The 26,381-nt window shown below is 37.1% G+C and overlaps 1 protein-coding gene across 1 annotated transcript in view; it reads left to right on the forward strand.

Moving 5' to 3' along the window:
* The window catches only part of LOC126811990 (olfactory receptor 51M1), a 62,318-nt gene that overhangs the window by 33,249 nt on the left and 2,688 nt on the right, over window positions 1-26,381 (forward strand). The window contains exons 2-3 of the mRNA XM_050538087.2: window positions 24,242-24,486; window positions 24,994-25,068. The gene's annotated coding sequence lies outside the window, so the exon portion shown is untranslated. The remainder of the gene's footprint in view (window positions 1-24,241; window positions 24,487-24,993; window positions 25,069-26,381) is intronic.

A 26,381-nucleotide genomic window follows, 5' to 3' on the forward strand; every position in this document is an offset into this window, starting at 1 on the left:
GATGAGTTCCATTAATGACACATGTACAGCTTCTTGCGATAAGTAACATAAAAAAAACCCATCCATATTAAGAGCCTAGCTTTGGTGATGTTGGGATAGGGTGGGGTGAGTGGTTAGGTGCATCCTATTAAAGAGTGACATTAAAATTAAGTTTGTGTTTTATCTGAAATAGGGTTTTAATGCACAATCTGCTATACGTATTCAAAATTACACCTGATACTCGAGTCATGGGAGCAGGCAAGTCAGATCGGGCATCACCACATCTCTGCACTCCATTGAAAAGGTTAAACGAGACGTTTCTGATAACTGGAATCTATCAGCAGACTTTCCTTTTAATATCTGTATAGTCGGGATTCAACTTGCCCGTAGGGTTAGCATTCGCATATACATTAATCCAGTCGGCGCAGAAGATTTTAGACGTTTTTACCCCATTGCATTTCGGCGTATTCATTAGTTCAGTCGACTCATCAACGTAGGACATGTCTTATCTACTTGGTTCACTTTTGTGGGTAGTTTCTATTGTTTAGAGATGTGGGCGTCATCTTTATAGCAAAAGTTCGGTTCCTGATAATACTGAAAATATAATTTAAAACATGCACGTGTACCTTTAAAGATCATAAATACATTAAATAGAATCCAGTAGACGTGGTACAAGGGTTAATCAGCGAACTGGATGTATGAGATGTGTTGTTGACGTTTGGGAAAGTAGGACGAGGGGAAATGTGTAGGGAGTGAAGTGTTGTAAAGGGATAGTTAGATGTATTATAAATGGTTAGAGTGGCTGTGGTGTTACGGTGAAATACTATGCCGTTACCGTAACACCACAGCTTTATGATTTGTTAGACAGGAGTGATGGTACCGTCGCAACGTAGCCGTGAAATATATATTGTGTGGGGGGGGGGAAGGGCGGAAACGGAAAAATATACAATGTTGACAGTATGTGCCAGGCATGAGGCTGCGCAGACCGAGCGGCAGCTCGATAGGGAGTGTGTGGGAGGGTCACCCTCATAAATTTTTTTTTTTAAATTTCAGTTTTCTGTAAGCAGTGAAAACACTATTTTGGCATTGTTTGCGGGGTTAAACCTAAAAATCACATTAATACACCTATTGCACGATATTGTGAAACTAGCTGACGAATACAGCTCGGGCGGCGATTGTTCGACTCGGGGCTGCTCTGTCAGTATCTAACAAACGCATTTAGTTCGCGTACAACTTTTAAAAACCGAATGTCAGTATGGTATTTCTCACATAATTGGTTATCGCAAAAACAGAGTAAACTGAAAGCGAGTAATCTCGACTCAAACCTATAGTCTATAGCCTACTTACTACACTCGTCACTAGGCTTCCTATATTATTGTTTGTGGACGGTTTACTACTCAGTGATAAGCCTGCGCCGCAAAAAGAGGTCTCGCCTTTTATTATTAGTATAATGACTTCCTCATGTGCGGCAGGTTAGTTTGCTTCTAAAAACACTGTTTTCCGTTCCAAAAAATACAAAAGTAATTTTCTACCAGATGACCATGGTTCTTTTCACCGAGACTAGATAATTTCTCTCGGTGTAAGGATATAGCTATGGATAAGTTCATACAAGGTCAATAAATCCGCGGTCACTTCGGGTCACACTGTTGAGAAAATAAACCGATGGGTTTGTTTAGTAGCAAATCGAGCGTGAATCAACTGAGTGATATGTATGAACTGTCTTCACACATTCGGTTTATAATTAGCGATACACAGGTACAGTGGCAAGTGTTGTACTTCACAGACTGTTTACCTCCGAACTACCTCCGCACGAAATCCCCGATTTGGGTACTTGTTAAAAGAAAAAGAAATAGTACCTGTGCGCATGCCAGTAAAAAAAAACAAACTAAGAGTTCGCGCATAAAAATGCCCGAACGTACCAGGCGCCAGGTCATCAAGAACTAAAAAACTATTACAACAAAAGACAGAAGGAATAATAGTACAACAAGAAAGAATATCATATCAAAAAAAGGATATCACAGCAAAAGAAAGAGCATAACAATAAATAACAGTAACTATTAATGTTACAATAAGTCAAAGGAAAGGATATCACAACAACAACAAAAAATTATCTCAACATTAAATTACAAATTCAGAAACAATCACACAACAAAGCTGATACAAAACCATAATACGAATTAATAATACAAAACAAAAAACATATCACAAAAGAAAACGAATATCACAACAACGAAAAGAATATCACAACAAGCTATCCATTAATCAATTTGTGTTAATTTCAGGTAAAGTGGTCGTTGATAACATTAATCAAATTTCATCTTCTTTCATCGTTTGTGATTATTAAAACCTGGTCAAATCATTGTATATACTCCACAACAAATTATCCATTAATCTATTTGTGTTAATTTCAGGTGAAGTGATCTATGGAATGTTTTTATTACCATTAAACTTTTATAAACCTTTATTGAGTTAGGTCGCCTATAGGTACGGGGTATCTCTGGTTGGTCAGCATTGTGTACATGTAGGCTAGATATTGTTTTTCAATCTGATTAAGACACAGATCTATATTTCGTTTCGTTTTTTTATACTTGGGATGCCCTACACTACATGAAGATCTGACCGGTTGTTGCGAAAGGTCACGTCAGAGTTCATACGAGCGGCTTTTGACCCTATGGCATTTGATTAACCAATCAACATTGATGTTACTAATGGATTACCCACAGACCGTTTCATTGGTTAATACCTCACACTATTCAGAACACGCCAATGACAACAACTCTTCCAGATTCTAGTATAGTAAAGACAAGTTAAACGAAATTTTGAACTATAAAAACGAAACGAAATATGATCAGATTGTCAAGGGCACAGCACCACTCCGCACCATAGACTACAGCACCACGGAAATCTACAGTATGGTCAAAATACAGGTCAATTCAATCTGGGAATTAAATCTCGTTGAACTTAACACAGATTCCGACTGGATGACAAGATCTACACAAAGACAATACTCAATCACCCTAGAAGAGATATTTGTAGACTTATATCGAAGCTAAGGGTGAAAGAGCGGCTGCGAGACTACAAACACCAAGTCATCATCTGTGAGTGCGGAGAAGAATGTACCACCAACCATGTCCTGGTAGACTGCGAGGTATACGAGGAGGAGAAAAGGGAACTAGTGAGAACAATGGAGACCAACAACATACCATTGAACAATAACTACCTACTCTTCCCGAGACCAGATCTGAAACTGCAAATCTTCGAACAAATCCACGCCCTAATGGACACAGTTGGATTAAGTGGAATAGTGAAGTAAGAGGGGGTCACGGTTAGACGGGCCCGGCATCTAAACACTAAACTACATAGGGGATTTATACCAAACTGGCAGGATAGTGGAGTAAGGGGGAGTCACGATCAGACAGACTCGGCATCTAAACACTATTCCACCAAAAACAGACACCAAACCTACAGAGTGGGATAGTGGAGTAAGGGGAGGTCACGATAAGACGGGCCAGGCACCTAAACACAAACCCCACAAAGATGACATCTACCAAACTAGCAGGATAGTGGAGTAAGGGGAAGTTACGGTCAGACGAACTCGGCAGCTAAACAATATTCCGCAAATAAAACTGATACCAAACCCAGAGAGTGGGATAGTGGAGTAAGGGGAGGCCACGATAAGACGGGCCTGGCACCTAAACACTAACACCAAACGATGACATCTATCAATCCAGAAGCAGACGAGATCATCTACCAAACGATATGTTTTATATTAAATAAAGGGAAGAACTTCCCACTAAACCAAATCCATGGCCTAAGGCCAAATGGAAAGATTGCAATACCATATTCTAAAAAACAGGAATCAGCTTCGGCTCTCCTATGTCTTGTCTGCGATATCACTTATGTGGAAGCAGACGTTAAACACCAAGAACAAACGAACGGATCAGATGGTAGTGTTTTATTATATTTTCATATTTTATCATTGCTTGATAACGACTAGAGAAAACTAGTCGAAACGTCTCTCACTAATATAATAAGCAGTAATTGTATTCCATAGAAATGTGACCTGTATATTCCAGTTCAGTTAATAAATGCCATTGAAACAATAAATCTCAACAGTATATTACAAATTCAAAATAATTCACACAACAAAACTGATACAAACCCATAATACAACACAGAGTACAAGAAAATAGAATAGGAAAGCTTTTGAACACGAATGTGTTTTTCATTATGTCATCCTGCACTTACTATAAAAGATTGTAAGTTAACAGAATAAAACCAGTTATAGATAAAATAATGGTTTTGATTGTAGATAATGTTCCAGAAAAGTATACGTAAAACTGTATATAAAGGGGGATACATCACTACCACAATATTATAAATAATTAAAAAAAAAACACGAATTAGAATTCAATATCGGTATATTTCAATCAATATTAATGCTGTTGTCTTATTTAGACTGTTCGCGTATTTTATGGAACATTATTTTTGGCCTCATGATGAACTTGATTGATATGTGGGCGTGATCTGCGGGGTGCCTTATCCCGGAAATTCAAACTCTATGCCGATTCCGAACTTTTCGTTTTTCTCATCAATTATTATAGGTACGCTGAAGTCGTGTTCCATCCTTCGAATTTTATAATGTTCATAAAAAAAATATCATAATACGCCGTTCGGCGTGGACCGTCTACTGTACTACATCGGGGACCCCCTCCCTCCCAAATTTTTTTCGGCTAACTACGGGCCTGGTCAGCACTTGCTGTTGAACATTCACAGAAGCATGTTCTATGGCTTTGCGCGTCACCCTACTGTTTCTAATACTCGGATTGGTCATTCATAATAAAAATAAAGATCACAAAAAAGCCTCACTTGAAACTCCGTTATATGCAAGTCGGTCTGGAAAGTTGTCTATTTTCTTTACACAATGGAATTTACAAATGACACCAGTGTGGTGATAATTAACACTTGTCTGTACGAAGACATATTGTAGGAGACACGAAAGAAAATCTAATTATAAGCAAGAAGTCGAAGGAAGCCGTAGGTTACAGATTAGAATTACGAAGCCCACCTACAAAGGAAAGCAAAATCGGTAAACAATTTGTAGATGGCTTAGATCGATTCGTTAGATATTGAAATTATGGCCTGTGGTGCTTTTCCAACCTGACATGAAATAATATAAAGTCTTGACTTGTCCTTAGACGGTCAACATCATAACCTAGCGTTGACCACGAAATAACAATACGTGTCTGACGGAAACTGGCCATCCCTTGGGGTCACCTTCTAGAACACGTCTTTGGCTTCTAGGGATTTGTAGCTTAGGAAATTGGCAACAATGAATGAACCGTCGAATGTTTTTGCTTGGAAGCTGCTATTACAGGTCTTTGTCTTTCATGTACTTTTAGGATCTAGTTTTACCCATCTAAACTTGCCTGTGGCTTTTTAGAAATAACTGCTAGTAGAACTCCGAAGTAGTGCTGACATGTTTCGGTACATCAGAGCACGCCTTGTCACGTCAACAATCAAGTCACATCATACATTATAAAGTAAGATCAAATTCCTAACAAGTGGAAAAAAAATGCCATTTTGAACTCTTAATAAAACCGGAAGAAATACTTCAAGGTCGAACGTTTTGATATTAATTGTTAGTAGACCCGAGGGTCAAGGGTCACTAAAAGGTTAGTTCACCAGATAGAAGTTGAAAAGTCGAACAAAATCAAAAGTGAAACCGGAAGTAAACGAAATTAAAATTCAAAATCGGCTCCCTAAGAATTGTTGTCTTTTGAAGTAAGTTCAAAACAAAAAAAAAAGTTTTTGAAAATCGAAATCAAAATTTTATCGAACAAGGTCTCTGAAAATGAAAGATAATATCTGGGGCTCACACCACCATATGTCATTTTAGTCTTTTTTAAAATGGAGAGAATTATTCATGTTCGGGAAAAAGGGGAAGGCTTCGGTAATTTCCGAAATCCGCCACATTTTAATATGGCATTTTGAAAACATCAATGTGTTCCTTATTTCAAACAAGTTTCAACTTGATACCTCAAGTACTAAGGGAGATACATCATCTTGAATATCGAAAAAATGCTGAAGAAAACATTCGCAAATCTTTGATGCTAAAACTAATCGAGCGAACTTCGAAAAACATTCAGTGAGAGACCATATGGGATTCGACCAAAGAATCAAAAAACGAAAACCCGACGAAGATCTGTTGAGATATAAACGAGATGTAGGCAATCTGAGATTAATTTTTGTCCCAGCCGTAAAACACTTCCTGTTTGTTTATTTAAAAATAGATCCATGGAGGCCAACCACATATACATGACAGAATGTTTGCACCATGTACAGTTTGGACTGCAAACTCTGACTCTCCCCCCCCCCCCCCGGGAAAAAACCCCACAATAAAAACACTTACAGACACAATACGTATTTCAACCAAAGATCCGAAACACGGTAATAAACGAAGGACCGGTGTGGTGAATTTTATTTGAAATAAATTCGTACATTAGTGATTCTCAATTTGCCGGTTTTAACACATTTAAAAAATTGGTTTATATCAATAATTATTGCGCAATTATTGAAAATAGCTTAAATGTCATGCTATATTAGACCCTCGTGTGTGTTATTCAAATGTAGTCAATTAAATATCCTTCTCTAATAACGGGGATGCACCTTCCTTATTAACTCTTGTGAGTATTGAATTTCAATGAGATAATGTTATTATTCATTTTAACACATTTGGAGATATTATATTTTAAATTCGACAAAATAGATTACATGTTATGCTGTATAGAATTCCATAGAAGTCAATTAAATATTTACACATCCGCCTCTATAATAATGTGGATCTGCTTTTCTCATTAGTTCTAGTGAGAACACGATTTTTGATGAAAAACAAAATGTGTAGCAATTAGGCCTAATTGTAGAGTTAGATTAAAGAAATCAATAGCAGATTTTTTTTTTTTGTATTTCGTATAATTTACCCTGTCTTACACAAATTTGTACAAGAGTGCCTGCTTTATTTGTAATGCCCTTCTATATTTAATGAAAAGTGTTATGGCCATTAACCCGGGGTTGTCTTCTAAAAATATGCAAAGAAAACTTAGATGGCTTCAAAACCAATCTATTATACACACTGACAGGTTACATTTAACTAATGAAATTATATAACATAATGAATTTACATAATGAAAATATATAACAAAAATTATTCATGGAAGGGTATCGCTGCCAATATTAAATGTTCTGCTAAAATGTCTGTTCGATTGATGATATGTACAAAGTCCTAATACAGGTAATGATAAAGTCAAAATACCTGGATGGCAAAAGTTAAATTCAAAACGTCAAATGTAATGTGTCAAGATAAATGTTTTATTGGAAAATGAAGTTTTTGTGTGTGTGTGTGTGGGGGGGGGGGGGTTGACACATCAACATTTTACTTTTCACTCATTACATTTTACATTTGCTCTGTGCGGCACCTCATTTATTATCACGTTTTCCATTTAACTTTGGCCTTAGAGGTATTTTGACTTGATCATTACCGGTATTAGGACTTTATAAATTGTACGTTTTACATATATTCAATCGAAAGGTCATTTTAGCAGAACATTTAATATTGGCAGCGATACTCTTCCATAATTATAAGGTTACATTTTACCAATGACACCATATAACATACTTCCACGTGTCACGTTCTACCATGTACACATGACAATGTAACAAATTGCATCGCCCAAATGCCATGTTACTTTTTACCAATATGAAATATATAGCACACATTATGAGGTTACGTTTTACCAATATAAAACATATAACACAAATTAGAAGGTTACATTTTACCAATATAAAACAAATTAGTAGGATACATTTTACCACTATAAAACATATAACAAAAATTAATAGGTTACATTTTACTAATGTCACAACACAAATTAATAGGTTACATTTTACCACTGTAAAACACAAATTGCGAAGAAAAGTGAGTAGGTTTTTTTAGTAGCATACGTTGGCATTTGAGCCCGGGACATTTTAGTCGAGAGTCCACTTCCCTTACCGTTCGACTACCAAGTGTTCTAGAAATAGATACGAATATAATACGGGAGACACGGGAGCTTATATAATGAGTATGGGGCTGACCCACTAACCATCCCTGCAGTTCCATACCCGATTCCGCTCCTGGTCGATCGGCGGCGGTTACGGAACGGGCGAACAACCAAGGTCCATCCTTGTACTCTTTTTCGTCTGGTAGGGATTTTACGTCCGCTTCCACCTAGGGTGATATCGCAGACAAGGCGTGTGTGTTCTCATTCGTTCGTTCTTGGTGTTTAACGTCTGCTTCCACATAAGTGATATCGCAGACAAGACATAGGAGAGCCGAAGCTGATTCCTGTTTTTTAGAATATGATTTTGCAATCTTTCCATTTGGCCTTAGGCCATGGATTTGGTTTAGTGGGAAGTTCTTCCCTTTATTTAATATAAAACATATCGATTGGTAGATGATTACGTCTGCTTCTGGATTGGTAGATGTCATCGTTTTAGTGTTTAGGTGGAGGCCCGTCTTATCGTGGCCTCCCCTTACTCCACTATCCCACTCTCTGGGTTTGGTATCAGTTTTATTTGCGGAATAGTGTTTAGGTGCCGAGTTCGTCTGACCGTAACTCCCCCTTACTCCACTATCCTGCTAGTTTGGTAGATGTCATCTTTGTGGGGTTTGTGTTTAGGTGCCAGGCCCGTCTTATCATGACCTCCCCTTACTCCACTATCCCATTCTGTAAGTATGGTGTCTGTTTTTGGTGGAATAGTGTTTAGATGCCGAGTCCGTCTGATCGTGACTCCCCCTTACTCCACTATCCTGCCAGTTTGGTATAAATCCCCTATGTAGTTTAGTGTTTAGATGCCGGGCCCGTCTAACCGTGACCCACTCTTACTTCACTATTCTACTTTGTCCAACTGTGTCCATTAGGGCGTGGATTTGTTTGAAGATTTGCAGTTTCAGATCTGGTCTCGGGAAGAGTAGGTTCTTAGTGTTGAATGGTATGTTGTTGGTCTCCATTGTTCTCACTAGTTCCCTTCTCTCCTCCTCGTATACCTCGCAGTCTACCAGGACATGGTTGGTGGTACATTCTTCTCCGCACTCACAGATGATGACTTGGTGTTTGTAGTCTCGCAGCCGCTCTTTCACCCTTAGCTTCGATACAAGTCTACACATATCTCTTCTAGGGTGATTGAGTGTTGTCTTTGTGTAGATCATGTCATCCAGCCGGAATCTGTATGTGTCAAGTTCAACGAGATTTAATTCCCAGATTGAATTGACCTGTCTTTTGACCATACTGTAGATTTCCGTGGTGCTGTAGTCAATGGTGCGGAGTGGTGCTGTGTACTTGAGACCTTCATTGGCGAGTCGATCTGCCTCCTCGTTTCCTCTTATGTTGACATGTGATGGAATCCACACGAGTTCTACTTTGCTTCCCTTCTCTATAACCCTCTGGTACAGCTGCCTGATTTCCAAAATGACTTCTGGTCTTGAGTCCGAGTTGTCATTTTGGATTAAAATTAGACTGCTCAGAGAGTCGCTTGGAATGACGAACTTACTAGTCTTTTGATGGGAAATCCATGATATAGCGTCACGAATGGCCACAAGCTCTGCAGTGTACACCGAACAGTTATTGGGCAGTTTCCTGCTTATTCCCTGTTTCCCGTTTGGTAGGTACATTCCAAACGAGCTGGTGCCCCTTTCAGGATTGCGTGTGTTCTCGTTAGCGTGCACGTAAATAAAGTACACTGACACATGGGATTCAATGAAGAGTAAGTCAATAGCAGAAGCCGTTTAACACGTTAACAGCCACTAAAGACCTGTTAATACTCTAATTAACTTACTTGAAAGAGCCACAAAGTGTGGATAATCTTAATTGCTTTTCTATGGACGAATAGACATGCAGCCAGCAATAGCTATTAGCTATTCTTCAGATAAAATCTCCTTAAGATGTCATCCTGTCATTTCTCCTAGCATGTGGTCTCCTGCCTTAGCCTTGGCCATCTAAACAGTCCAAGGAAAATAATTTCTGATAATTGCGAAACTTGACATGATGCTTGTGATGCGAGGCAGCTGCTATTTTTATCTTTCCTTAGTATACACCATTATATATATTAAAGTAGATAACGTACAATTACGTCCATGTTTACGCTAGATAAATAAATCAATAAAGAAAAATACGTCCAGGTTAAAAAAAATTCACCACTTTACTTCATTCTGACATACATCAAATCATATAAGCTAGGTGTCTTCAGATATTAATAATGTATACAAAAAAATACGTTTATATTTTCGTGGAATAATAGATTTCCATGGCAATGAATTATAAATAATAAACAAAAGGTTATAAAAGTATATAAAACATAATTTAACATTAATTTAATAGATCTCCCTGGAATAATCTAACAATAGTACAATACAGGAGTAATGAAATGAAATAAATGTTCATAAACCAATTATGTAATATGGCTATAACACTTAACCCTTTCATTAGGATTTATATCAGTTATATTATCTAATAAACCGATAATAATTATAATAATAAATTACAGGGTTTAAAATCTCCTTATACAGTGTCGAAGTAAAAAGTGTAAAAACATATATTAAGATTTGTATAAAATATCATTAGAATATTAAAGGCTCAATACCACTCTTGTTGTAACTGAATAATATGTCCCAATCTGTATTCTGGTCAACAAATCGTACTATATTACAATATTCCAATTAATTGATGATACAAATTCCATCTTAACACACCTAATTTAAAAAATTGGAAAATTTGAAAGGCCTAACGTAAACCATTTCAAATGTGACTTGGATTTAAAAATATTTTCGAACCCTCTGGACAAGTAAAATAGGATGTAATGGATAATTTACATAACAGGTAGGACACTTAAACATCTAGTGCTTAGAATAAGGCTATTATTCATTTTCTGAAGCTGTCAAGCCAGCAATAGTGTTATTGTCCCTTTAACAGAGTGGGGGTAGGGGAAAATTAAGCATTAAGTCTGGTAAGAACTGGTCAATAAAACAGGATCTGTTATATATCAGAATGAAAAATGTTAAAAGTGATTTTAAATTGGGTGTATTTTTATTACGTATTAATCTACTGTAAACATAGAAGCATCTATATTTCGAGGGGGTGGGGTATCGATTGGTTTAATATGTTCGCGTGAAATCATAACGTCTATCATTGAGTCAAGTGGCGTGGTTTCGATTCTCCGCTTGTAGGGACGCGTGTCCAACCTAGTGGGTTTTCTCCGAAATGGCCTAATTTGTGTCGTGTGGACGTTAAACCCCATTTCTCCCTCTCCATCTGATTTCGGTTTTGACACTAATCACGGCGGTTACAATTTTGCCATTAGATCTGCGTTTCGCCTATTCTTGGTCAAATTCAAATTTCCAGTTATTTTACGTGCGCACCAACCTGTGGGTGGTGGTGTAGTGCGTGAGGGAGGGATTTTGTGTGTGTGTGTGTGTACACATCAAAACAATGAGGAAATCAAAAGATAAACTTTATCGGCCAACAACAGACTAGAATCAGGCACCTCCTGGGTATTGAGCCAGCTGGTTACTTATTGAGCCACCGTGACTCCATGACTGAGTGGGTGATTGCACTGTGTGACGTTGGTCTGGCGTATATAGGTATATAGCATGTGCTGGGTTCGATTACACCACTAAAGAAGCACCCCCCCCCCCCGCCAGTCAGTGATACAGGACAGAGATCCTGGCAAGGGTTAATATATAGTCGTTCGGATGGGACGAAAAACCAAGGTCCCGGAAACACATTGACGTGTTTCGTAAAACATCACTTGGCAGTTGGAATTCGATATAAGAATAGCACTTAGCGTCGCTGTCCGGGTAAAATTTCGCCCATAGCACACTGCATGGCGTCTGCCCGTCTTCATTATCCTAGTAGGTGCAAAAAAGTAATAGCTTAAACGCCATTTCATTTCCTATTGCTGCAGGGTTCTAGTCACATGCGCACTAGCAGAAGATGGTTTTATCATTCATTAGTCTCTAAACCTTTGGTTGAGTCTACATTAGTTCCTCCCACTCATACAGACAGAAATGTGTTAAAAAAATATAAAAATTCTAGAAACTTCTATAATCTGTGCGATTACCCGGCTTTTCTATTCCTTTGATTTACTTCTTTGTTGTCGTTTTTTCCCCCAGGTTGTTGTTTGTTTTTTTTTTGTAGATTTATTTCTTTCTTGTATTTCTGTAAAACGAGTTAGCGTTTTATTACATTTTTTATCATTACTAAAAATCTTTGGTGATTTAGCCTTCTATTCCTTGTTGACATTTAAAAGTGAAATGAAATTATTATTGTTTAATCTTAACTGACTCACGGCGGCTTTTGTCGACAACTATAACGTTACGCAACTTTTATCGACAAAATCAGTTAGCCGAATGCAACGTTCCTAGGGTAATGGAAGTTACTTCCCGTATAAACAGGCTGCTTTTTCTCATTTGTTTATTTCCTGTTTGACATTTGGACAGTTAAAAATGTTACTGTTTCTTTTTGAAAAATTATAATAATAAAACGGTCATATATCTAGGCCTATACCATCTTTATTGAATGGCAGTGATTTAGATTTATCGGTGGTGTAGATATTTATAGTTTTGCGTTAGAACGTGATAGAAGTAGGCTTAACCTGTACATTTAGATTAATTAACGTAGTTAAGTCTCTAACTCAATATCATCCAAAGTCTTCGACAATGAAAACGCGATCTATTTGACAATTTAAATCAACATTGATGTTGTGACCTTACGGGGAAAAAATGGGCTTCTGATAACCAATAATTAAGACAAAATAAACATGTTACCTTTGGTACACGAATCGTGTACAATAATGCGTTTCAGCGCCATTTATAACAAGGGACTCAAAAAACAAGGCTAGACATATTCCACGAGTCATGTCAAACGGTGACGTCATATTCTTATTTGGAGAGCATGAATACTATCTCTGTATACTGGAATAACCAGACGCTAGAGATTGCCATTCGATTGAGACTTCTGGCGTATTTCGCCGAACATAATTGATTTGAAATTAGAGTAATAATGGAAACGATTGAATGTAAATCAGTTTATATACATTCATCTTACATGGTTATATGCGTTGCGACCCATTTGTGTCAATTTCTAGGTCCCAAATATTAGCGATTTAGCTCCTTTAAATAAACTTAAATTAAAAGAGATTCATGATCAATGACTTTTAGTCATGTCAAACGGTGACGTCATATTCTTATTTGGAGATCATGAATACTATCTCTGTATACTGGAATAACCAGACGCTAGAGATTGCCATTCGATTGAGACGTCTGGCGTATTTCACCGAACATAATTGATTTGAAATTAAGAGTAAAAACGGAAACGATTGAATGTAAATCAGTTTATATACATTCATATTACATGATTATATGCGTTGCGACCCATTTGTGTCAATTTCTAGGTCCCAAATTCTAGCGATATAACCCCTTTAAATAAACTTAAATTAAAAAAGATTCATGATCAATGATTTTTAGTTCACAACAGCCAAACAAAAAAAAACAACAAAGAAAATAGAAATAATCATTATATACATGAATTTTGCATGAAATGTCGAAATTAATTTTTAGTTTAGAATTATATTTATGAAAACGGCATTAAATTTAGATTATTCCATCCATTTACATAAAGGGTTTATCTACAGTTGTTGTTTTTTTTTAATGATATTGATATGACTTTTTAACACTTTTGACAATTATGACGTCAAACCACTGGGTCATTTAAGAGTTAATACCAAGCTTCTTGGTTAATACATTTATATAGCGCATCTTTCACCGAAGTTTTCAGATGCACTTAATAATAATATACCACAAAACAACAGTTAAAGAAATGACAATGTAAAATGATATAAAACAGTAAAATGTTTAAAATCAGTAAAAGCCTGTTTGAATAAATTTGTTTTGAATGCAAATGGATTCGGGGCTAGCTATAAGCGTTTACTGCACTGTACAGACCCATTCCTGTAATGATACAAACTTCATCAACATGAAAACAACCTAACAATAATAGAAAGAATCCACGAAAAAAGGGACTATGTCCCAAAAATCGCATGTTACTGGTGTGACTCATGGTCGGCTATGTGCTAAATTTCAGCATATTGAAGAACAAACCTTTTAAAAATAACCATTTTCGTGCAATGTAGTAAAAAGTCAAGTAAAATAAATATAGTAAAAGTCATCGCGATATAAGCCTACTAGGTTAAATATCATTTAATAACGGTTATTTCTTTGAAGAAGTCAGAATCACAGATAATAACGGATAATCAATATAAGTTCAGTCCTAGACATCTTTTAATAACAGCTATTTTCAACTGAGCTTTATAATCAAAGATAATTATAGACAATCGTGTGTGTATATGTGTGCAGTATATTACAAACGTTCGCAATTGATTACAAATGTAAATACATTCGAAGGACTTTTAATTGTCTCAAATAACACATCTGTTTAATGTAGCAGGTAATATACAAAATGTGGGTGGTTCTTACAGGATTTATATCTTCTTTTTCAGTAAAAGCAAAATAATAAGGGAATTTTCTACCCTAAAACTGAGCTGTCTTAAAGGGACACAAGAGTGGTCTCGTTCCAGATCACATCCGGGGGGGGGGGGGGTGTTCCTAGTGTGTTTTCGATTCCAATCTGATGAAAGGATCCATAACTGTCATCTAGGAGTTTTTACGGCGTCTTCGTACTAGACCCCAAAGGACCATAAATGTCATTTGACGGATCTGATTAGGTTATAAATAAAAGATGATTTGCAGCTTTGCATCGCTTGAATACAGAAACCGGGACCAAAATTGTCGAAGATGCAAAAACCAAAATATGCCAAAAACGCCAATGAAACCTTTTATGAAACCAATGGCACGAATTATAAATAGAAAAGTTGGTTTATCGTTTTTAACTTGTCATAATATTCCTCTGATATAGTCTACCTAATATTGCACTTACTTTCTGTTTCGTTTTTACGATAGATGGCATTATAGTTAATCGGTTGGTAGCCTACTTTTGTTTTGTCAATGGATGATATTGTTTTTACGATGGATGGTGCAATAGTTTATGTAAGGGATAAAGGCCGAAAACTGTACTTTCTGTCAACAGAAGAAACAACTTCGGGGTTAACACCCCTCAGTTGTTTTTTCTGTTGACAGAAAGTACAGTTTGTGGCCTTTATCTGTCTTAAAACATAGTATCTGCATTAAATGAGCATGCACACAGCTCACTACTGAATGTTGTTTTAAGACAGTTGTTACTTTAAGAATGTACACTTTTAAACATTCATGCATTCATTCATTGAGTAGTTGATGCTTCAAGTGTCAAGATGTCAGGTTCTAGTGATGATGAAATATTTATTACCCAAACAAAGACTTGTGAAATAGATGATTATAATTTAGAAACGGATACTGTTCTTAGTGATGCTCTGAATTTGGAGGAAAATTATGTAAAAGAAGCCAAACAGTTACCAAACTTTGATTTGAACTACTCTGATATAAGCGATTTCAAACACCAAATTTGCCAGAAAATGCCAAGACTTCACTGAGGTTTTCCAAGCCCCTGGACGATTCTGATCTAAAGAATTTGGTTAAAAGTGGTCTTAGTATTAAAACTGAAAATAAAACTAGATGGGCAGTTAATTTGTTTAGTATGTGGAAGAAACACAGAAACAATAATAACTCTGAAGAAAAAGGTTTATTAAATCTTTCCAGTCAAGAATTGAATGAGGCACTTTCCTTTTTTATAGCTGAAGTGCGTAAGGAATCCGGTGATAATTATAAACCAAATACTTTGTATGAGATTATTATATCTATACAGCACTACCTTCGTCAGAATGGACGTTTAATAGCCTTTATGGATGATCAAGAATATCAGGGTTTAAGAAGTGTTCTGAACAGTAAAATGAAGGAGTTGTCGAGACTTGGACTGGGTATTAATACCAAGAAGTCAGAAATTATTACAATAGAACAAGAAGAGATTTTATGGAGTAAAGGCTTGTTAGGTGAACGTAACCCACAGCAGTTATTGGATACTCTTGTTTTCTTGTTTGGATTACATTTTGCACTGCGAGCTGCTCAAGAACACAGGAATTTAAGGTTTGGTATGAACACTCAATTGTCTGTTGTGTATGACTTAGAAGGTAAAAAATATCTGCAGTTCATAGAAGATGTTTCAAAGACAAACCAAGGTGGTTTAGATCACAGGAAAGTCAGTCCTAAAATGACAAGAGCTTATGAAAATTCTAACCCATTAAGATGTCCAGTTAGATTATATGAAAAGTATATAGCTCTGCGTCCAAAAACGGTACAGTAGATGCATTTTATCTGCGTCCCAAGAAGATGCCATGCTCTGATGTTTGGTACTGTGATTCTCCTGTAGGAATTCATACCATACAGTCCACTGTTAAACGTTTATGTCAGTCGGCTGGTATAATTGAAAAACTTTACTAATCATTCCCTTCGTGCCACAGCTGCTACTCGTTTATATCAAGCTGGAGTGGACGAGCAAATGATCACTGAAAAGACTGGACACCGATCTAATGATGTACGAGCATATAAAAGAACAAGTGATGGTCAGCAAGCCTCTGTGAGTTCAGTATTGCATAGTGGTTCCAAAAAACATAAATTGGAAGAATTGGTGGATACAAGCCCAACTAAATTTAAGCAAGAACGTTGCGTTAATGAGGAAACCAGTGACAAAGAACATAAGGAACTCAGAGAGTTCAAACTTTCAATGCCAGGAATGAACTTGTCCATGAAATTTTGATTCATTTGACTGTAGTATTGCTTCAAAAATTGCAATAAATACGTTTGTTCTAGTTATCTGAAAATCTGTTCTTTCTTAAGTTTAATAATGTACTATTTTTTCCAAAAACTGTACATTCTTAGGTCAAAGAAAGTACAGTTTTTGGAAGTTGTGAGTAGGTGTTCACAAAAACAGTACATTCTTTGAAATAATGGCCTAAAACAACAAAGGACTACTGTCTAACTATGTTTTAATGGCGGGTAGGTTTGTTCTGTCAATGGATTGTATTGTTTTTACTATAGATGGTATTATAGTATATTGGTCGGTAGTTTTGTCTCTCACAAAATGTACAAATCTCAAGGGAGTTCGGCTTAATTTCAGTATCAAATTAATGTTATCTAGTCTTTTACAACCGCCCGTGCATTCATTGGTCCAGTCAGTGCAGAACAGTGGGATGTTAAGGGAAATATTGGTGCTAGTCATTATCACATATGTGATAGAACTGGTTAAACACGTTCCAAATATTATTTTTTCACAGATATCATTGCTACGATAGATGAGTAATCAATGTTTCAACAATAGGAAGTGACGAACGCAAACGGAAAACACGAGTTATCCCTCTATAAAGCTGGCTGAAGTGACGGGTGATAACAGATACATGGGCAAATTTCTGCTCACTAAAAATTCCTTCCCCCCCACAAATTTTAAGCAAGGAATGAGGTTTCATCTTTTACCAACGCAATAAAAAGTACCGATCTTGTATTCCATTCCTTTTGCTATACAAAGCTGTCCTTGGCGGAAAGTAACGGTATTCAGATTCAGTGTTCAACAAGAATTTTAATTTATTTTTTTACAACCGTATTACATATCATAGGATGCTATACTGAAGATGTCTCGGGCTAGTCATCAGTGAAGAGTATAGCTTTAATCAGTGTACAGTAACTGTGGAATTTACTCTTTTATCATCTTGTAATTGATTTCCTTAAATAGATAAATACAGAATATTCAAACGCACTCCTTTATCAAAAAACCTCCGCCGGTGCTTAGATGTCATGGAAGATATACGTAGCTAATACAATGTTTCCGCTTATTGGTCGTTGTTGCTTACGGGGCAGATTATTACATTTTCCAGAACACCGAACATTATTTTACTCTGATTCTTATTGTGATGTCCTCGAGCTCTACTTCGTTTACTTTCGAGTTTTGTTTTTTTTTTTACTTCAATTTATTTCCGGCCAGTCACTTCCATCCCTAACAGAATCAGACCAGCAAAAGATTCGATTTACATTTGGCCCTTGTCAGTTATCATACATGTTGAAAACCAGTTCCCGATTGCCCACTATATCAATGTAGCGTAGGTTGACGCATCTGAGGTTTTTTTTCAATCTCGTGATGTCTCCAGTCAGTTGTTTACATTTGTTTGTTTCGTTTGCAGTTGTTTATATTCGCTTACATTTGTTTATTTTGCTTAGTTGTCAGCACACAACACGATGCTTATATCACGTATTGTACATCGATATTCTTCCGGTCGGTAATATTTAGGATTTACTTTACATAGTTTCTCTTAAAATTACATACGACATGGAAAATGTTGAAATCCATTTCCCAATTGCGCACTATTTCTATATAGCGTATGGACTTAAATTCCAATATGCTTAAAATCAAACCACTACAACACATTATATTATTGGATGTAATAAATTCAATTCAGATTAGTCTACGTAGTGGACTGAACCCGATAGTAAATACATGTAACTATATCTTCTCAGCTGTATTGTAATAATCAATAGGACGATCAATTTACTTTATATCGATACCCCGATGGAATGAAATGGATTTTAACGTCATATTTGTCTCTTTCAACCTGAATAATGAAGGTGATGAAATATAATCAAACAAAAGTGACATGTCCATTAAAAATGAATTCTCGTTAAATATACATTATGCAAAACTCAGAAAATGGCCTGGTCGTTCTTGCTATGATAGTTTCAAAATAGATAATGAAGAATAGATATATTCACAATGTCAGTCAAATTAGTTTTTGTGGAGCGAAGTTATGAATGTTTGAAGTTTTGTGCAGGAAATTGTACCATTAAAACCAGTATTAAACACATTCTCGATTTCTAAATATTCGGTTGGCAGTCTCCGTGAGTGACGTACATATTAACGAATAAGATATTATAGCAGACATTGTCCATGTATAATCCACACAATATCTCAGGTATTTGATACAGAACGTTGATTATAGCTTGTTGTGCGACTAAATGTCTAAATAATAATTTATGTTACATTTAAAGCCTATAAAATAGACAGATTTAACTCTATCAAATGTGGTAATATATCTGGCCACTTCATAATATCTATCTCCGGAAAATAATGTATAGGGCATGTAATCTAACATTAATGATGTGTCCATTTACAAGGAAGTCTCCTTAATTATTTAATTTTGTAACGACGCGTGTGTTTTTCTTCAAACGAATTTGTATAAATGTTATATGTCTATCTCGTATTTCTGTGACGAGACTCTTTCGCGATTACACAAGTCTCTACCGTGTAGTATGGCAAAATAAATCTTGTCTAAGGCTATATGTGCGTTCACACTTGGAGTTTAATCCGAATTGAATTCAGAATAAGGTCTTATTCCGTCACACTCAATTCGCTAAAAACCGAACTGAATCTGAAATAACGAGTCCGTATATTTTTCTGAATTCAGTCTGGAACAACTATTCCAAATCGGGTTATCCGCAATCAAAGTTTGAGTGTGGCGCGCTTGCGATTCAGACCAACGGGTTTACCGGAACCGAATAACTTTGCATGTTCACAACTACTTCCGTTAATTGCTTGGAGGGAAACGTGTCTATTTTCCGAGGCCAATATTTTGCAAATAAATAAAAATTAATTTTGCGAACACAAATCAGTTGAGGCAAAGACTACATAGCCGGAGCCCCACCCGATACATATACTGTGGTAACATAACCAGTTAAAAATCCAAATACAAAGATATGGTATGTTCAGATGACGGCTGATCATTTAAGCCTGGACCTTAGGGTCAATCAGGCCAACTCCAGACGTCTTGGGTCTAGTAGAGTTTAGTCCCCAGCATGTATTGTATGAGGTTGGGTGAGATTGACAACAAAATATACTGCTTTCCATTATGCATGTTTAGTGCTAAAAGAATTTTAATTATAAAATGTATCTTCGCTAGTAGAGAGTTAAGTTCATCTACATACTTCGATTCGTGTGCAGAGGAAATCGTGCCCGACGCTCAATGGCAAGATGCCGAAGATGCGAGACCCGACGTGGCTGATATATCCTTGCTCGCCTCAAGCAATTAAGCACTAGCAACAGAAGATCACGAAAACGAATGACGGGCTAGTTATGCGCATTCAATGTGGCGCGTTTCAATTTGAATTCAATCCAAATAAGCTGTAATATGACGCACGGCTTTTAATCCGAGATAAACCAATCAGTGTGAACATAGCTTATGAATGCTTCAAGTATAATGCGGAATATGTACAATTTTGCCCTAGTCCAATTAAATGGCTAAGTAATTGTTCGTTCGTTCGTTTCCGCGTTAAACAAGGCCATTAATAGTAATTATTTCACAGTAACAGGATCTTCTCCCAGCTGGAGCCGTAAAATGATTTAATCAGTTCCCTTCACTTAACTTTACTTAAGCGTTCTGGTTTAGGACGATGTATAATAAATTGAGACATCGGAGTTGTTGTTTACTTGCTGCAAATAACGTAACAGGATAATGAATTGTCTTCTCTGAATCTGGGTTCGGTTGTAATTGAACTTATACAACAGTTGCAGGTGTTTGCTAGTACATGTAACATGTATTTATTGTATATTACATATGTCGAAGATTTAGGCACATCTAATAACTATCCATCTCGCCGCAACTTCACTTTATATACTGATATACGTTCCCAGCAAAACAATAATTCAAACGCTCATCTAATAATGGTTATTGTAAAATGTCTTTGTGTCATTTAAATACTGAATCAATTCCATTGCATCATATAGCCTCGGCAAAGAACCGAGGGCCTGGCAAGAAAACATTGTGTTGTCTTTCATGGTAAACGAAATAGAGTAGGCCGCGGCGCCTCTGCCAAAGTAGCATTTCCCTCATAGAACATTGCATTTCGTACGCCCATCTTCATTATCGCACTTGGTGCTTAATGTGTTTTATAGAGAAAACGCGTACCGGTACACATTATTTTGAACGTAAGATTGCGACTTTGCCAAAGTCGTTCACAGCTGACATGACGTCGTCATTACTAGGAAAATGACGACCGGTTAGTTTCTTTTTGGAAACAGTTGGAAGTCTAACGGGGCCAATTCTGGCCAAAACATTATGGGATCTGCTTCAAAACGGTGCAGATTGTCACGGGACGTCAAGAATCTGACATTTCTTATCCGCAGTCAAGAGTTTTGACACCCATAGCTTTGCATGACACCCATCTTGCAGAAACTTTTGTCATTCCAACCCCATTTGGCGATAGTGTGCCGAACCCTCTCATGAGAGATGCACACACTGGTAATATGTCGAGTGGTCAATCGCCGATCAGCCATATGTCATGCACCCGGATAATGTTATCGTGAACGGTTGCTTTTGATGGAGGCGAGTCATCGTCAAGGTTCCTTCGGCCACGCTTAAATTCCGCATCCCACTTCTTTACTGCGCAAGAGGGAGGGACATCATCGCCTAAAGGGGAAACCATGTTGGCATGTATCTGTGTTGGAGTTAGTTCTTTCAGTTGCAGTACTTGATGGCTGCCCTATAGTCAGTTTTGTCCATTTCTGATGATTTCAATGGGTAGGTTTAGAAGATGGTCTGGTACGAAGCCAATAATAACACTATGTCTATGATTCATTCAATGATTGTACTTGTTGGCGTCACAAGTGTGTTTCAACCTAACTCATTTTTAGGCTTAGAACTTTTCAGCCAGCCCTCGTATCCCAGTGCTCAAGTTATATGACGCTGGGCCAGTTTTGGTAATATCAAAGACATTTTAGTAGCAAACCTTTACTGTCTGGATATAAATGAACGTTGGCTCTTTGTGAAATCGAAACTTAAATAATTTTCATACCAGTCAATGTCAACTATATTGTCTTATTCGGGTGATTTGATTCCAGTCGGAAATTAACCAATTAGATTGTATGATGAATGTCACACAAATCTGTCAGTTACTGCTGGTAAACACGAGTGAAGCAGATACTGTAATTTGTTTGCTTGCCTGATTTTTCTAAACTGAATAGTTATAAGTCGTTCTGTTTTATGTGCTGACATTATAAGCTGATTTCTTGTAGCACATAACCAATCATGACCACATCTGAATAATAAACATTTGGGAAGATTCCCTTTATTCTGGATCGTTTGCCTTGGCACAGTGGACCCTTACGGAGGCCACCATCCCCACCCCAAAAACCACCACACCTCCACGGATGTAGCCACTTGATTTGATATATATATACGTGTATTGTTTGTAACCCGAAATGTTACGATGAATACAACGTATTCAACGTAAAATCTGTTTTGTAATACTGTTGAGCGGGGATTTTTGAAATATCTATTCATGTTTACTCTATCCGCCTTTAATCTACCGGTCTGCCCAGTCTCAGCAACTCATCTGAGGTAGTGTTGCCGTCCCCATCGCTTTTACTCACGTATAATAGCGTGTGTATTCTCAGTGGATTTGTCTTACAGGTTTATGCGCGGTGCGGTCCTACTGTTATTACCATTAAAACGTTTTAGGATATGGTGATATACCTAACCAGTTAAATTAAATGAAACCAATTCTTGTATAATTCTCATTATTTCATCCCTACTGGCCAAGATAAGTCAAACGGGTGATTATGGATTAAATGCCGCTGTCTATTTTAGCATAATGAAATTATACAAATGACACGGTTTCGTGACGGGAATGGGGTCTCTGAAGATCTCTCAGAATAATAGTTCTTCAGGAATATCCCAAGGCAGCTAGTGTTCAAAGAATAAAAGCTCAACGACTCGTCTCAGTGTACCGCGGTTACAATCTTACATTAGCTGACAGTGGTACCCGTACCGCACACCAGGTAGGGTAAGCTTTCTCTTCCCAGAATACATGATGAATCATATAGGATCGTCAATCATAATTGATAGTGGAATAATACTAGACAAAATGTTCTGATGGGCTTTGTTTCTCAAACAGAACTACGTTTATATGCTAACGTTTTCATCGCGATAGCGGCTCTAGAGCAGCTTTAATCAACTATTCTAATATATATATCTCGGACATTCGTCCTTTTGAATGTAAACATGAAAATGACATTTCAACTCCGGCGAAGAGATGTAACTTAAATAATTTCACTACATTACGTGTCTGTTGCGCAAAACATCATAACGTCTAAGATAGAATGGCTGGGCTTGTTCAAGGTAACTAAGTTTCAATCAGAAAGAGATATAATAGCTTACCGTTTGGTCGGGTATTATTCACACAAAAGTACATCACTAGTAATTATTAGATGTATAAGCGTCGGCTTCCGGACAAGCCATCGCAATGTTAAAGAGATGAAGGGAATTGGAATGAAATAGGGGTTAAGGTCCTGGGCTAATGAACACAGGCATACGACTTGCAGTGTGATATGAGGGAAATTTTGTCCTAACATTGGCGCCATGGCCTGCTCTTATTAATCTTCGCATCCACTGGCCTAAATCCGAGGAGAAAATAATGTATGAGTGTAAGTGCTTAAAAGGTGAACAAAACTTGTCGTTTCTTCGACAAGCTGCACAAGGAGTAAGACTGTCTGTCTAACCAGCTACATATTACAGTAGCTAAGGGACCACCAAGTAAAGGAAATTATTGATAAAAGAACTACTATAATATGTAGACTGAACGTTAACCCACCCCCTCATTATGAAACACTCTATATATTCCAACTTATAAACTTGTGTATTATATACTGAACGTTCCCTACCCCCTCATTATGAAACACTCTATATATTCCAACTTATAAACATACGCATTATATTGTTGTGTGTATATTATATACTGAACGTTACCCTACCCCCTCATTAGGAAACACTCTATATTCCAACTTATAAACATACGCACTATATTGTTGTGTGTATATTATATTGTATTCATGTAGAACTTGGTCCGGAATTGTAATTTCAAATCGCTAGCTACACAGTGTCGGGTATAACGCGCTACTGAGGCATACGTATATTCCTTCCTGAACACCATAAGATACTTAATATCCTTATTATATCGTTTAAACTGAATAAAGGATGTTATTATAAATCCACCACAGCCGCACTTAATTTGGAAAAGTACCATTATATTAGGGTAGATCTTGTAAAAGGTGAATCTGTATCAAAATAACAGAATATCAATACAGATCAATTATACCACAAATCTTTTGTACTTGTCGTTGTCTAATGTTCGACTCTTTAATTTCAGATCGGAATGAAACTGCCATTCGCTTCCTGGCTTCGCCTGTATTATATTGGATAAAGCGCGGTGGTTAGTGACGAGATTGGTTTACGGTCTAAACAGGTTGAGATGATTGTAGAGGAAGCCTATGTTGAAGGATAACGGATATACTGAGTAGTCACTGACCTGAAGGACACAAGAGGAATTAATATAATCGCGACTTGGTAATTAGGAGATTAGTTGAATTTGCGAAACTGAAATTATTTTTACTGGTATGTATATTCTTCATCGAGGTTAGTTGATTGGTGCGACAAATAATCATTACCAATATGTCGGAGGAGTAAGTCTGTTAGGTCAGTTTTATCTGATCCGACTTTTTGTTCGTGGTGTTATTTAATTATTGTAATAAAAGTCTAACCAGACATATAACTTTCAGCGGGGGCCCTACATTGTCAACACGCATCTAGCTGGATATTTATGGCGGAGGCGGAGAAAGTATTTCATTGTTCCTGAACCCCTTGTGACATAAGATCAATAAACAAATTCGATTTTTTTTTCTTCTAGCAAATTTGTATTTTACAGATGAACAATAGGTAAAAGAAAACCCTTGAATTTATCAACATCGTTGAAACCATTGTTACGAGGAAATTGAATTATTTTTCACCGAATAGGTTGAGACAATGCTAGCGGATACCATCCATTAAGAGTTTTACCACTGGTAGATCTTTTTGTGCAGTCTGAAAGGCTATATTCTCAAGTGCCACTTTATTACTTTGTAGTTTGTTTGCTTACGGTGTGTCACTGGGCGATTCCATTTACATACATGGATAATTGTTCGGAAATGGACTATTCAGGTATGTTTACCTTTATTGCTCATTTGGTTATAAAACAAATTCTTTCAGATTTGTCTAGCTCGGCCTTCCGTTAGGCTAAGGGTGGTACTTGAGAGATGAAGTTCACGTGTGTATATATTAACATGCCCTTAAAGGAGCCCCTGGCAGATATAATTCAACACTTAACACCGCCTCACGCACGTACCTATAAAAATTTGCTGTTCCGAAAAAATCTCCTGGCTCACTAGCACAGGTAACATTTACTCGTGTCTCAAACTGACCGCAGTATTCTGTTGACAAAGCATTAAAAACCGTTCCATTATAGTCAATGAGATTTCATATTATACACTGACATTATATCAACCAGGAGGGCGTTTCGTGGGCTGCCACGTACTTGGTTACGTTCCTCTATTCCCTTGGTTCAAATCCGTGCGTCGTTTGTTTGAGACAACCGTCCATAATTTGCCAAGTGATTTCGGGTACTTTTTTGATTTAGCTGTCAGGTAATGAGAGACATCCTTAGTACGGATGAGATTATACTCGTCGTATTGCTTGATGACCGGCAGTTGGGCAACTACTTTAAAAGTTGGGCCCAATCCAGTGCAGAGTTACGTTATAATGTAATTACGACAATAACGGTATATTCTTACTATTCATAAAGGGAAATTGTATTCTGCAATGTTCTCGCGATGTCATTTAGGGGCGCGGTGGTTTTATTTTTGACTATCAATGAAACCAAATGGGGTTTAACGTCTTACTGTTTAAGCACTGTGCTATAAGGGAAATGTTTGCTGGACAGCGGTACTACTACCTACTCTTATTTTGAATTTATACTGTCGAGGGTTATTTTGGGTGCACTGCAATGTTACTTGTCGGGACCTCCGTCCTGCACCACTGCTAAGGGGTAACCACGTCGGGTTTGACAATGTTCTTTGTTGACATTCTCTTGAACATTTGGGATTTCTTACTTCTAACCGAATTAAGATTTATAAGCTCCTTGGCTAAATGGTAGCCCACTGTCTAAATCTTTTTATCGACCGGCCAGTTCTGGTATACAGTACAGTGTTTCCGATTATTATAAATCTAAGCGTGTTTACTACAAATATATACACAGTGTGTTAGCTGAAGACTTTTTAAATATATAATTCATAGTACTTATTCTTTGATACACCATTCAAATATGAATTAACTTTTTACTTAGTCTCTGGGTTTGAGCCCCCTTAGACCTGAGCGGCTGAAAGACGGCCCGGGTGACCCTTGGCTTGAGTACCGGGCAGCCGGTGTATTTGGTTATTCAGTAACGAACAGGTACCTGTGGCGGCCGATATACCTAA

This window comes from Patella vulgata, chromosome 2 (genome assembly GCF_932274485.2).
Source record: "Patella vulgata chromosome 2, xgPatVulg1.2, whole genome shotgun sequence".
NCBI lineage: Eukaryota > Metazoa > Mollusca > Gastropoda > Patellidae > Patella > Patella vulgata.